Consider the following 15,784-nt stretch of genomic DNA (forward strand, 5'->3'; position numbering starts at 1 on the left):
AGCCCGCACCGCTCCCTGGTCCAAACTAGACCATTCTTTTGTATCCCTCCATTCCCACTCTGTTCATGTGGCTATCTAGATAAGTCTTAAACGTTCCCACTGCGTCCGCCTGCACCACCTTGCCCGGCAGTGCATTCCAGGCCCCCACCACCCTCTGTGCAAAATACGTCCTTCTAATATCCGTGTTAAACCTCCCCCCCCTCCCCCTCACCTTGAACCTATGCCCCCTCGTGAACGTCACCACCGACCTGGGAAAAAGTTTCCCACCGTTCACCCTATCTATGCCTTTCATAATTTTATACACCTCTATTAGGTCACCCCTCATCCTCCATCTTTCCAGTGAGAACAACCCCAGTTTACCCAATCTCTCCTCATAACTAAGCCCTTCCATAACAGGCAACATCCTGGTAAACCTCCTCTGCACTCTCTCTAAAGCCTCCACGTCCTTCTGGTAGTGTGGCAACCAGAACTGGGCGCAGTATTCCAAATGCGGCCGAACCAACGTTCTATACAACTGCATCTTCAGACCCCAACTTTTATACTCTATGCCCCGTCCTATAAAGGCAAGCATGCCATATGCCTTATTCACTACCTTCTCCACCTGTGATGTCACCTTCAAGGATCTGTGGATTTGCACACCCAGGTCCCTCTGCGTATCTACACCCTTTATGGTTCTGCCATTTATCGTATAGCTCCCCCCTACGTTAGTTCTACCAAAATGCATCACTTCGCATTTATCTGGATTGAACTCCATCTGCTATTTCTTTGCCCAAATTTCCAGCCTATCTATATCCTTCTGTAGCCTCTGACAATGTTCCTCACTATCTGCAAGTCCAGCCATTTTCGTGTCGTCCGCAAACTTACTGATCACCCCAGTTACACCTTCTTCCAGATCGTTTATATAAATCACAAACAGCAGAGGTCCCAATACAGAGACCTGCGGAACACCACTAGCCACAGGCATCCAGCCGGAAAAAGACCCTTCCACTACCACCCTCTGTCTTCTGTGACCAAGCCAGTTCTCCACCCATCTTGCCACCTCCCCCTTTATCCCATGAGATCCAACCTTTTGCACCAACCTACCATGAGGGACTTTGTCAAACGCTTTACTAAAGTCCATATAGACGACATCCACGGCCCTTCCCTCGTCAACCATTCCAGTCACTTCTTCAAAAAACTCCACCAGGTTAGTGAGGCATGACCTCCCTCTCACAAAACCATGCTGACTATCGTTAATGAGTTTATTCCTTTCTAAATGCGCATACATCCTATCTCTAAGAATCCTCTCCAACAACTTCCCTACCACGGACGTCAAGCTCACCGGCCTATAATTACCCGGGTTATCCTTCCTATCCTTCTTAAATAACGGGACCACATTAGCTATCCTCCAATCCTCTGGGACCTCACTGTGTCCAGTGATGAGACAAAGATTTGCGTCAGAGGCCCAGTGATTTCATCTCTCGTCTCCCTGAGCAGCCTTGGATAGATTCCATCAGGCCCTGGGGATTTGTCAGTCTTTATATTCCCTAAAAAACCTAACACTTCCTCCCTTGTAATGGAGATTTTCTCTAACGGGTCAACACTTCCCTCCGAGACACTCCCAGTCAACATATCCTTCTCCTTTGTGAATACCGACGCAAAGTATCCATTTAGGATCTCCCCTACTTCTTTGGGCTCTAAGCATAATTCCCCACTTTTGTCCCTGAAAGGTCCGATTTTTTCCCTGACAACCCTTTTGTTCCTAACGCATGAATAAAATGCCTTGGGATTCTCCTTAATCCTGTCAGCCAAGGACATTTCGTGACCCCTTTTTGCCCTTCTAATTCCTCGTTTGAGTTCTTTCCTACTTTCTTTGTATTCCTCCAGAGCTCCCTCCGTTTTTAGCTGCCTGGACCTAACGTACGCCTCTCTTTTCTTTTTGACCAATCCCTCAATTTCCCTGGTTATCCACGGTCCTCGAATCCTACCCTTCCTATCCTTCTTTTTTACAGGCACATGCCTATCCTGCCGCCCTAACAACTGTTCCTTAAAAGACTCCCACATGCCAGATGTGGATTTACCCTCAAACAGCCTCTCCCAATCAACAGCTGCCAATTTCTGCCTAATCCCACTGAAGTTAGCCTTCCCCCAATCCAACACCTTACCCTTGGGACACCACTCATCCTTTTCCATCACTATCCTAAAGCTAACAGAATTGTGGTCACTATTTGCCACATGTTCCCCTACCGAAACTTTGAAGACTTGACCGGGCTCGTTCCCCCGTACTAGGTCCAGTATAGCCCCCTCTCTAGTCGGGCTATCTACATATTGTTCCAAAGAACCTTCCTGTACGCATTTTACAAATTCCTCCCCATTCAGACTCCCAGCCCTACGCGATTTCCAGTCTATACCAGGGAAATTGGAGTCTCCCACTACAACAACCCTATTTTTCCTGCACCTATCCATTATCTCCTGTCCGAGATTCCACTGGCATTGAGGAGCACAGCCTTTTGGTGCAGAGAATTCCAGATTTCTAACACCTTTGGGATGGAAAAATTGTTTCTTGATTCACCCCCGAAAGGGTCTAGTTCTGAAATGTCAGAGAGGAGTCAAGAAGAGGAGAAGGAGAGCAAGCTAGAGATATTTTCTTCAGCTAGGGTTACTGTGGAATGAGGGATGTAAGCAAGGACAGTGAGAGAGTGGAAAGAAAGGGGAAGGTACAGGGACCTATGAGCTCAGGTCTGAGGCAACAATGCTAGTGGGTGGAATATTGAGCCCGGAGTCACTGTGCACGGGAATAACGGCGATGCTCAAAATGCAGAGAGTTTGGAATTGCATTTTCCAATTTTCAACCAACCTTGTCGGCAGAGTAATGCGGATCATGCCATGGGAAGCCGGGAACCTAATTTGAATACATCAGCATCTCATTAGCGAGGACTCACTCTGAATATTGAGACCGCACTAAATATTCAGCATTTACAATAGGTCTACGTAAGCATGAACCTGGCAACTTCACCTCCAAGGGGGAATATTGGAGGTGAATGCTCAGGCAGCCATTACTCCTCAAGCATCTCAGGAAGGGTGGCCAAGGGTTTGTGAAGGGTGGGGAGTAGGCGCGCGGGGCTGCCTGAGGCAGGGCTCCTTTATTCTGTCCTCACTGTGGGAGGGACATAGCACAGTCATTCTCACACTCCACAGGAATGAAGCGCTGGGTGTGTGCGTGAGTCCACTGAGCTTCGTGGCATGAAATGACAGGGTAGAGGCTGTGTGAGTGACAAGAGTGCTTTATTATTTGTAATTATATACTGCGTTGCCTTCTCTACATATGCGTACTCTCTCCCAAGCCAACTAGGTGCCTATCACTCCTTAATCTCCCCACCCCCACTATGCCTAGATGCTTCCCAAGGACCTGCAGCTGAGGTTGAGGAGGCTTGCTGACATCCACATCCTGTTGCCTGAGATGACCTAGGTGGGCGTCCCCTAGGTGGCCTGCAGCTGTAGGACCCTGGCCTGCTTTCGGGCAGCATGGGTGTTGCAATGTTTCCCTCATCGGTGTGTGGGCTGAAGGTGTGTCACTGAAAGGAAGGAGGGACTCAGATGGGCTGGGCACCCCCAGAGTCTCTTGGGTTGTAGGCCCTGGGGTGTGACCTAGATTATTCTCATTGCTCCATGTGCCTGATGGATCTAGTGGTCCTCCATGGTATAGAGGGGCAGCTGGAGTGAAATCCAGAAGACTTGCCTCCCTCTGCCGCTGACACTCGTGGATCCTTACCAATGCCTGCAACATCCAGTTGAAGCCCAGCACCATGGAGTTCATGAATCCCGTGGCCATAAAAACTTTGGTTAATCAGCCTCAAAGTTCGGTCAGAATTTATGCTGGAGCCATCGGTGGGATTCATTCCGCTTTTCTCGCTGGATCTGACACATTGCCTAATTCTCATAAGATCGACCCCAACTTGAGTACAGTGGGAACACTCGTGATCAAATTAACTACACCGGTGAGAGGTGCAGGTAAAGTCGAGGTTAGTGTTCCTTCCTATCCTTCTTAAATAACGGGACCACATTAGCTATCCTCCAATCCTCTGGGACCTCACTGTGTCCAGTGATGAGATAAAGATTTGCGTCAGAGGCCCAGTGATTTCATCTCTCGTCTCCCTGAGCAGCCTTGGATAGATTCCATCAGTCTTTATATTCCCTAAAATATTCATTTCAGGCCCAGTGATGGACATGGGCCTGGGCTGGCTTGAGAATTGGAGTCAGGCAAAGTGGATTGGTGGCCGGGGGATGGGCGGGGTGGGAGGGGGGGAGGGGGGGGGGAGACCTGAAGTGATGGTGTAAATATGAGGTAATCAAGGCTTTGAACCTGATGGATAATTTGATTGGGGAAGAAAAATTACAAACAAGTATCCAGTAAGTAAGAACCAGTTTGGCAAGAACATAAAAATAAATCAAGAATGATAAAGGTTTATTCAGTCAATCAATGCTCAGCCCTTTAATTTCCATGTAACACAGTTCTGGTTAATTTTGATCTACAAGATTCAAATATAAATCATCTACTTATCGGCGCAGACTTGCGAGTCATTTCACATTATCCATGTGACACGCCTGTTTAATTTTAGACACGCATCTTGCCCCGTATATTTCCTCCATCACCCACTGAGATCAGCTTTCAAATTCTTTAACTTTCTCTTGGGTTGCTGTATAGATCAGTTCTCTAACCAACTGTAGTCAAATAAGTAGGTCAAAAAAATCTAAAAAGGTCAAGCAGAAGTACTTGAAAGGAAGCACAACATATTATGGATTTATAAACACACGAAAACAAATATTAGAAGAGGTAAAAAGGCAATATAAAAGCAAATAGCAGTTAGAATAGAAAACAGGCACTGATTTGTATTCATATATAGGTGTCATAGATGGGAGCTAAAAGGCCAAAGGACCAGATAGACCCTTTGAAGACAACATTGGCAAAAATGAGGGACTGAATTTTCAGTCTGAGCATGTGACCTGGATATTGGGATCATTTCTGTGTCCCAACTCCGCACCATGTTAACAACAATTTCTGGAATTTTGCTGTTATTTGGCTGGAGGTAATTTTACGCCAATTAGGGAATTGTGAAGAGAGTTTGTTTAAGAGGCTGGCCTCCAGTTGTGCAGGCTGTTTTAAAGTGCTGAAGGCAGCCATTTCGGCCAACAATGGCCACATCTGGAGTGGACCAAGAACATGACAGCGCAGCCACATCTACCAGCACAGCTCTATCGTTTAATGATGCCATACAAAAACAGAAAATGCTGGAAAATCTCAGCAGCTCTGACAGTATCTGTGGAGAGAGTATAGAGCCAATGTTTCGAGTCAGGATGCTCCTTTGTCAGAGCTGAAGACAAGGAAAATCGGTGGGAGGCCTTCTCCTGGCACGGGGTAGAGTGCATCCTGTGTCTGTTACGCTTCATCAAGAAGTCTAGTGAGGGCTCGGTCCGAGAATCACGGTGCGGGCTTCCTGCCTGCCATCCTCTGCTGTCGCTGTGGAATAAATGCTGGGGAGTGTTGGGAGCTGTTTATATGTATCTCCTCAGTGATTGGTGCAATTAAGTGGAGCCGTGGTGGGCGAATCAGAGGAAGGTCGCCGCAGGCATGGCGTTATTCCAGTGTCCATAAAAGTTTTGTCAGTGAGGCTCAAGATTCAGTCAGAAATAATGGCAGAGCCATTGACGCGATTCACTCCATTTTTCACATTGGAACCGACACTCTGCCAAATTCTGGTAAGATCGCCCATGCCGCCCCCCCCGCCATTAACAATTCAAATTAGCAACAAAGTTTACTGAAGGAGATGTTCTCTGCACTGCACAGAGTACAAATGGAAAGTAAAACAGAAGCCTCTGTAAACACTCTAATGACATCACCATCAAATCATGTGATCAGCCCGTAAAACAAGCTGCCACCCTTCTAAAAATATAACAATGGCAAAAGCTATTTTGATGCATGTGGAAACCTTTTTCAAAGTACAGACAAGGGAGACTGTGTCACTTTTGTAAGAGGGAGCTGAGCTGTGAGATCATGTATGAGAGAATGGGCGGCTTCTGCCAAGGTCCTTCTTGACGATAGCTGAGCACAGCCTGAGGGGTAATAAGCAGAGGGCATTTCAGAAGCTTTGGTGCAGACTGTGGAATCATTAAAATAGAAAGTGTAACTACAGAGAACCTGAGTAAAAGGGGTGGCTCCTTCTAGGGAGAAAGCTGGGGAAGAAACAGAATCCAAATTGTGGTAATTTGTTGACTTCCTGTAGATATCTGAAAACCATAATGGCAGAGGTTCAGGTCCTTTTTCCAATATTTATCCACAAGATGGTCCTTAATCATATCATTCTCAATGTTGTGCTCCTTCTCTCTTCTCTCAGAAATCACAGGACCTTTCCTATTCTCTGCTTTCACCTTTCAAACTGATTCTGTCATGTGATTACAGAGACACAGCCTCTCCTTTCACTTCCTTCTGTTATTCAAGGAATTTCTGCCTCTATGACATACTATGACAGAGTGGTGAAGAAGGCATTCAGCATGCTTGGTTTCATTGCTCAGAACATTGAATACAGGAGTTGGGACGTCTTGTTGAAGTTGTACAAGACATTGGTGTGGTGAACCATAGATGGTTACCACTATGGGTACTTGTACATATGTTACTCTTGTTACTGTTGGTGTTAGGGTTTGGGTGTCCCACCTGTTATTATTGTTTATGTGGTACACTCCATTCGGCTCCGCCTTCTTACAGGGGTATGAAGGTCACTGCTACTTCCTAGCAGTCTTTAGTCTGGGACAATATTGTTAAGTAGTGTGCTCCTATTTGTCGTGAATAAAAGCATTTATTCCCGGGTACGTTCTAGCCTCCCGTGTGAATTAATCGCGCATCAATTGGTAAGGCCACACTTGGAATACTGTGTACAGTTCTGGTCACCCTATTATAGAAAGGATATTATTAAATTAGAAAGAGTGCAGAAAAGATTTACTTGGATGCTACCGGGACTTGATGGTTTGAGTTATAAGGAGAGGCTGGATAGACTGGGACTTTTTTACCTGGAGCGTAGGAGGCTTAGGTGTGATCTTATAGAAGTCTATAAAATAATGAGGGGCATAGATCAGCTAGATAGTCAACATCTTTTCCCAAAGATAGCGGAGTCTAAAACTAGAGGGCATAGGTTTAAGGTGAGAGGGGAAGAGATAATAAAAGTGTCCAGAGGGCCAATGTTTTCACACAGAGGGTGGTGAGTGTCTGGAACAAGCTGCCAGAGGTAGTAGTAGAGGCAGGTACAATTTTGTCTTTTAAAAAGCATTTCGACAATTACATGGGTAAGATGGGTATAGAGGGATATGGGCCAAACGCGGGCAATTGGGACTAGCTTAGGGGCTTAAAAAAAAGGACAGCAAGTTGGGCCGAAGGGCCTGTTTCCATGTTGTAAACCTCTATGACTTGTTCTCTCTTCTACCATCTCCACTACAAGTTGCTCTTCCCACAGCAGTACTGACAGAGATATCCCGATTTTCCATTTTCCCTTGCGATGGGCACGTCTCAAGCACAGTGTGTTTTGAAGGCTGCACATCCTGACCAAACTTGAGGATGGTTCAGATCATTTCCATAGGCCAACGCAGCAATGAGACAGGGGGCTTGACTCAGGGCAGGAAAGCTGATTGCTGTTTCGCACCTGAGAAATCTTCAACAGAGGCACGTCTTCTGGATGTCACTTAAAATAATCAGCCAAAGGGCTCCATGTTTGAACACCCAGTGGATCCCATTAGGGAATTTAAAAAGAATGTACTTAGCGATTGAGACCTCTTTTATCTTGCTACTTGCTTCTTCAGACATCCCAATGTGAAGTGGCCACACACAAGAGTTAGACCTTTAGATGCCCTTGATTTTTGATGGCCTTCTGGTAAACCTTTAAAAAAATATGTTGGGAAAGCCAGGATCACTTATCTATTTTCTATGTTTAACTTTTGCCCCGAAATTCCCTGGAGATTCCCTTGAGGTGCGGACAATGTAAAGGTGGGTAGGGGAATCAGCTTGATGGGTTTACAAGGCTTTATGTTCACCTTTTCAGAACCTGAATCTTCCCAGATGAATTGCAGAGGAGAGTTGGGACCAGGATCTAACCAGCCTCCTTTTCTCTTTCAAATGGCCCTGATGGTCCCATTTATATCATTTAAAAAAATGATTCTCTGTTTTTGTGAAGCAGCGGTATTTAGATTTGATTGTTATTGAACCATTGAGCTTTACAGCACAGAACAAGGCCCTTCCGCACATCGTGTGTGTGCTGGCCATCAAGAACCTTGTCATTTCTCACTTTAACCATAGTTCTCAGGTTCTGGGTGAAATGGAGAACAAGCTTGGAAGGCTGAAGGGCCTGTTCCTGTGCTGTAATTTTCTTTGTTCTTTTAGGGGGTTTTAGTTCAGTCGGGCAGCATGGTCGGTGCAGGCTTGGAGGACTGAAGGGCCTGTTCCTGTGCTGTAATTTTCTTTGTTCTTTGTTCTTTATACTATCACCAATAGTGTCCTGATTTTCACACTCTAGGATACAGCAATGAGCTATAGGCTGCTCCATGGCTGTTATTAATGTTGCCTCATGATTAGTTAACATGAGGCAGCATTTAGCAGGAGTGCATTGATCTGTGCCAGCTTTAATCTATTGCCTTTGTCTCTGAATGCACCTCACAGGGTGTAAGTTGATGGAACACAGCCAAATAAGGGAATTTGTATTCTTTGGATGTAAATGTGAATCTCATGACTTCTCTTGCATCAGATCATAGAGAGTAAAACTCGCAGATTTACTTTCCTGAAGATGCCTATCATTTTGTGATTTATAATGAAACGATCCTATTTCACGCTAAGAGCTGTTTTACTGCCTCCTTGATTTATCTGCAAAATGTAATTTAGCAAAAGGCATTTTTCCAAAATTTCTCCTCTCCCTCCTGAAGGCAGTGACAAGTGCTGGGAGTTGGTTCCATGGAAAGTGGCATCTATCCCATGCTGCACAACTTGTGAAGCTTAGAGAATGATTGTCAGGGGTCTCTGGAGATCTTTGTGTTTCTGCCCTGGGAATAATTTCTGACTTCTGCCCGCCTGTCATTGTGGACCCTGTTGGACAGTCAATAGGGAGAAAGAGGGCTGTATTTCTATCACCTCTGATCCTCTCACCAGACTGGAGGATTTGTTTTTTGTTCCGTGCTGCTGATATCTATCTGCCTGTTGAACCCAGTGAAAGATGTGCCCTTGGTGCTGTCAGTTATGGAAATGGACTTGTTAATATTAGATTTAATATTAGTGCCATTCACAACAGGAGTGTTCAGGTTCTGCTATCGATGATGTTGCCAATGAGAAGTGCCTGAGTGTAACCTCACCCAGCATTTAAGCACAGAGCTGCAACTACATAGAAAGTGTTGCACATACATTTATTATATTTACTCACTAACCGCATTTTGCAATTTTTGTTTACAATACATAAAAAACGATAAAACAATTGCCGAAAGCAGCAGGCAAAAATCGTAAAAATAACCTTCCTGTGAACACACAGCTGGACTACTGATGCAAAAGTGAAATAAAGAAAGACCTTGCATTTATATATCTCAGTTCATGACTTCAGGATATCACATAGTGCTTCTCAGTCAATTAAGCATTTTTCAGTGTACTCTTTTAATCCAGGGAAGTAAGTTATATTCTAAGGGGAGAAGGTTAATGAAAATACATTAGCAGGGCTGTAAAATTTTATTGGCCACTTATTTTCAGTTATCTATTTGTTTGTTCCCAATATCTAGTCACATTTCAAACCTTTACTGACAAATTAAGCAGTTGGTTGAAGCAAGATTTTTGATTTGGTTGTTTTGATTTGATTTGATTTGCTATTGTCACATTAGTATACAGTGAAAAGTATTGATTCTTACGTGCTATACAGACAAAGCATACCGTTCATAGAGAAGAAAAGTCATAGCTAGGGTGTAGAGAAAGATCAACTTAATGCGAGATAGGTCCATTCAAAAGTCTGACGGCAGCAGGGAAGAAGTTGTTCTTGAGTCGGCTGGTAAATGACCTCAGACTTTTGTATCTTTTTTCTGACGGAGGAAGGTGGAAGAGAGTATGTCCGGCGTGCGTGGGGTCCTTAATTATGTTGGCTGCTTTTCCGAGGCAGAGGGAAGTGTAGGCAGAGTCAATGGATGGGAGGCTGATTTGGGTGATGGATTGGGTTACATTCACAACCTTTTGTAGTTTTTTGCGGTCTTGGGCAGAGCAGGAGCCACACCAAGCTGTGATACGACCAGAAAGAATGCTTTCGATGATGCATCCGTAAAAGTTGGTGAGAGTCGTAGCTGACATGCCAAATTTCCTTAGTCTTCTGAGAAAGTAGAGGCATTGGTAACTATAGGTCGGCATTGGGGGACCAGGACAGGTTGTTGGTGATCTGACATCTAAAAACCTTGAAGCTCTCGACCATTTCTACTTCGTCCCTATTGATGTAGACAGGGGCATGTTCTCCACTACACTTCCTGAAGTCAATGACAATCTCCTTTGTTTTGTTGACAGTGAGGGAGAGATTATTGTTGTTGCACCAGTTGACCAGATTCTCTATCTCTTTCCTGTACTCTGTCTCGTCATGAAGATAATGGTCATTTAGACTCAAACCATTAACTCTGTTTCTCTCTCCACAGATGCTGCTGAGTTTATCCAGCATTTTCTGTTTTTATTTCAGATTTCTAGCATCCACATCTACATTTTGCTTTTGTATAAAACACAATGGGATCTTACTTTCTGCCAAAACTGCTCACAATTTCAGGGGTACCAATGAATGCAACGATAACCCTCAGCTTCTCTTCCTCATCACAAACAGTCTTCTTAAACCCATCTCCCCTTTCCCATGACCCTATCTCCAACAGCAAGGTCACCGATGTTGTCACCAAGATTGAGAAGATCAGTTCAGCTGTCGCCGTGGCTGCCTTCCCCTAGCCCACCAAGCTAAACCTCCTCCTGCCTTGGCCCTGAACTCATTCATTTCCCAGTTTCCATTTCGCCTTGCCGCAGGCCTTCTTCAAGTTCATCTTGTCAATGAGACCCACTTCTTGCTCCTTTGACCCTCTTCCCACCAAATTGCTGAGCACCCAATTTCTCAACGCACCCCACATTTGAAAATGTTGTTCCCTCTTCACAAGTACTGTCCCATCCTCTTGAAATCTGCTGTCATTAAACCTTTCTCAAAAAGTCAGCCTTGACTCCTCTGTGATCCAAATCCATGCCCGTCTTTATAGGACTCCATGTTTGAATCCCTCCAATTAGGTTTCTGTCTCTGTCACGGCCTATGGCAAAATTACATATGCCATCATATGTGACTATAGCAAACTATACCTCCTCATTCTTCTTGATTGTCTGTAACACAGTTGACCACACCATCCTTCTTGAATGTTCCTCTTCCATTGTCCAGCTGCGTGAGACTCCCTTCCACTGGTTCTGTTGTTATCTGTCCAGCTGCAATCAATAGACTCATCTGCAATAATTTCTCTTCCTGCTCCCACTCTGTTACCTTTTGGAGTCCCCCAAGGATCTATCATTGCCCCCACCCCCCCGAAGCCCACAGCTTCTATTTCCCATCGACATGCTGCCCGTCAGCAACATCATCCAGAAGAATGGAGTTGGCTTCTGCAAGGAATCTGATGACATTCAGTTCTGCCTCACCTCACTTGGCCCTTTCGTTGCCTTTCATTTCCCACATTGCTTCTCTGACATTCAGCATTAGATGAGCATAAATTTTGTCCAACTAAATATCGAGAAGACCAAAGCCATTGTATGCAGACCCTACCACCAACTCCATTCACTAGCCACCAATTCCATCCCTCTCCTGGCCACTATCATAGAGTCATAGAATCCTACAGTGCAGAAGGAGGCCATTTGGCCCATCGAGTCTGCACCGGCTACAATCCCACTCAAGCTCTATCCCCATAACCCCATACAAAGAACAAAGAACAAAGAACAGTACAGCACAGGAAACAGGCCCTTCGGCCCTCCAAGCCTGTACCGCTCCTTGGTCCAACTAGACCAATCGTTTGTATCCCTCCATTCCCAGGCTGCTCATGTGACTATCCAGGTAAGTCTTAAACGATGTCAGCGTGCCTGCCTCCACCACCCTACTTGGCAGCGCATTCCAGGCCCCCACCACCCTCTGTGTAAAAAACATCCCTCTGATATCTGAGTTATACTTCGCCCCTCTCACCTTGAGCCCGTGACTGTTTCATCAAACATACATTTACCCTTTACCTAGATAGTCCCCTGATGCAATTTACTATGGCCAATCCACCTAACCTGCACATCTTTGGAGTGTGGGAGGAAACCGGAGCACCTGGAGGAAATCCACGCAGACACGGGGAGACTCTGCACAGACAGTCACTCAAGCTGGGAATTGAACCCGGGTCCCTGGCGCTGTGAGGCAGCAGTGCTAACTGCTGTATACATATATATATATATCCTCACAGCCTGAGGATGAACCAGAGAGTTCAGACCTGGGTGTCCTATCTGACCAGGTTCCCATCCCATATCCTCTCCACTAGCACGAATCCCACTTCCACCTCGGGCACACTGCCCCATCTCTGCTCTGTCTCAGGTTATCTTCCATTAAAAATACATCACCGACTTTAATTTCCAACAGTGTTTGAAATCAATGCATTTTACTGATGTTTCACATAAAATGAAGAATATGTTAATTTTATAATTAATGCAAATTTAATAATATGTCTGGAGGGCAATTCTGCCCATTAGTGAGCATGCTTTCTCTCATTAACCAGCTTCTATCTTTAATATTTTTACATAAGGTTGAGGTATTGAAGAAAATTAATTCCAAGATAAACACTTTGCTGAACCTTGTCGTCTCTGTGATTTTCAGCAGCTAATTTTTCACTATCACAGTTCAGTTGTTTGGCCCACAAACATTGCCTATTAACTTTTTTTTCATTGCCAGTTTCCAAATGAATTTTACAGCTGTTGGAAGCATATTGATTAGCAGGCTGCAGAGGCATAATCTACTAATTGGAATAAGAGATGACTGACTGTATGAAATGAACTAAGCAAGAATGAATATGAGAAAAATATCAGTGACTGGAACTGATGGTCGGAATTTATTGGCAGCAACAAGGATCTTCCCTGCTGGCTGGAGAGCCGTAAAGGACCCCATTTTACTTCTTTTCAGCAAGGTCCGCTAGATTGAGTGCCAAAAGCTAATCAGGCACTAAAATGGGCAGCGGCAGCCTTCCTCGGGATGAAGGACCAGGAGGGGATGGTGTTTGTGTGTGTGTATGTGCGCGCGTGCGCACACACACGTGTGGTGGCTGTGTGCATGTGCATGTGTGCAGCGTCTGTGTGTGTGTATATGTGTGTGTGTGTCCGTGTGTGTGTATGCGAGCCTGAGGTCTGTGTACACACGTGTATATGTGTGTGTGTGTGGTATCTGTGTCTGTGTGCACATGCATGTGTGTGTGTGATGTCTGTGAGTGTGTGCATGCATGTGTGTGTGTGTGAGTGCACATGCATTTGTACGTGTGTGCGCCTGTGTGCATGTGTGTATGCATGTGTGTGTATGTTTGTGTGTGTGTGCATGTCATTGAGTCACAGAGGTGTACAGCACAGAAAAAGGTCCTTCGGCCCATCATATCAGTGCTAGTCAAAGGCAAACCACCCAACTATTCTAAACCCATTGTCCAGCACCTGGCCCATTGTCTTGTATGCCTTGGCATCACAAATGCACATCTAAATACTTCTTAAAAGTTATGAGATTCTCTGCCTCCGTCACAGTTTCAGACAGCGAGTTCCAGACTGCCACCATCTTTTGGGTGAAAAAGATTTTCCTCACATCCCCGCTAAACCTGTTGCCACTTACATTAAATCTATTCCCCCAGTCATCGATTCCTCACCAAGGGGAAAGGTTTCTTCCTGTCTATCTAGGCCCCTCATTATTTTATACATCTCAATCATGTCCCCCCTCAATCTCCTCTGCTCTATGGAAAACAACCCCAGTCTATCCAATCTCTCTTCATAACTAAAACTCCCCTGCCCAGGCAACATCCTGGTAAATCTCTGCTGGTCCCTTTCCGTGCTTTCACATCCGTCCTATAATGCGATTCTAAAACTGCACACAATACTCTAGCTGTGGCCTAACCAAAATTTTATATAGTTTCAACATAACTTCATTGCTGTTAAAATCGATATCTTGGTTAATAAAGACGAGTATACCATATGCCTTTTTAATCACTTTATCCACGTGTCCTACTAACTTCAGGGACCGGTGTACTTGCACACAAAGGTCCTTCTGGCCCTCGGTGCTTCCAAGGCTCCTACTGTTCATCATGTATTCCCTTGTCTTGTTTGTCCTGTCCAAGTGCATCACCTCACACTTATACAGGTTGAATTTCATTTGCCACTGGTCAGCCCATCTGATAGCCTCCTGTCTTCTAAGGCTATCCTCCTCACTATTTAGCATCCTACCAGTTTTCATATCATCTGCGAACTTACTGGTCAACGTCCTACATTCAAGTCTAAATCATTTATATAAACCACAAGCAGCAAGGGCCCTAACGTTGAGCCCTGTGGGACCTCCCTGGACACAGTCTTCCGGTCCAAAAGACACCCCTTGACCATCACTCTCTGTTTCCTGCCACTCAGCCAAATCTGTATCCAATTTGCCAAATTTCCTTGGATCCCATGACTCTTACCTTCACCATCAGTCTCCCTTGTGGGACCTTGTCAAAAACCTTGCTGAAGTCCGAGAAGGCTACGTCAAATGTATTGCCCTTACCTGCACATCTGGTCACCTCTGGGAAAAATTCAATCAAGCTGGTCAGACATGACCTCCCCTAAACAAAACCACACTGACTGTTCTTAAGCCCTGCCTTTCCAAATGCAGATTAATTCTGTTTCTCAGAAAATTGCTTCCAATAGCTTCCCCACCACTGAGGTTAGAATGACTGGCCTCAGGTTTCCTGGTTTATCCCTTCCTTCCTGCTTGAGTAATGGTACCACATTGGCTGTCCTCCAGTCCTCCAGCACCTCTCCTCTGGCCAGAAGGGAATTGAAAATTATTGCTAGCATCCCTGCTATTTCCTCCCTTGCCTCACTCAAGGGAGATACATTCTCCTGAGATACATTCCATCCGGCCCTGCCAGACCACTCAGAAGCGCCTCTCTGTCGATGTTAATTTCTTTAATTGTATATCAGTCCTTCTCCCTGATTTCAATACCCATATTGTCTCTCTCACTAGTGAACACCAACACAAAGTATTCATTTAGATACTTACCTACATTCTCCGGCTTCACACACAATTACAACTGTGATCGTTAATGGGCCCTACTCTTTCCCCAGTTATCCTTTTGCGCTTAATATGCTTGTAAAACAACTTAGGATTTTCCTTTATTTTACCTGCCAGTATCCTTTCATGTCCCCTTTTTGGCTCTCCTAATGTCCTTTTTACGTTCCCTTTTGCACATCCTATGCGCTCTCAGACTTCTGCTGTTTTGAGCCTTTGATGTCTGCCATAAGCCTCCCTTTGTCTCTTCTTCCAATGCTGTGTATCCCTCAATATCCAGGGTTCACTGGATTTGTTGGCCCCACCCTTTTTGTTTGTTAGAACATGTTGGCCCTGTACTCTCCCTATGTCGTTCTTCAATACGTCTCACTGTTCCGTCGCAGATTTACCTAAAACTGTCTGTTCCCAGTCCACTCTGGCAAAATCATTACTGAAGATATTAGAATTAGCCTTGCCCTAGTTTAGACCTTCGATTTCTGGCCCATCCTGGT

The sequence above is a fragment of the Mustelus asterias genome, chromosome 11 (assembly GCF_964213995.1).
Source record: "Mustelus asterias chromosome 11, sMusAst1.hap1.1, whole genome shotgun sequence".
Classification (NCBI taxonomy): domain Eukaryota; kingdom Metazoa; phylum Chordata; class Chondrichthyes; order Carcharhiniformes; family Triakidae; genus Mustelus; species Mustelus asterias.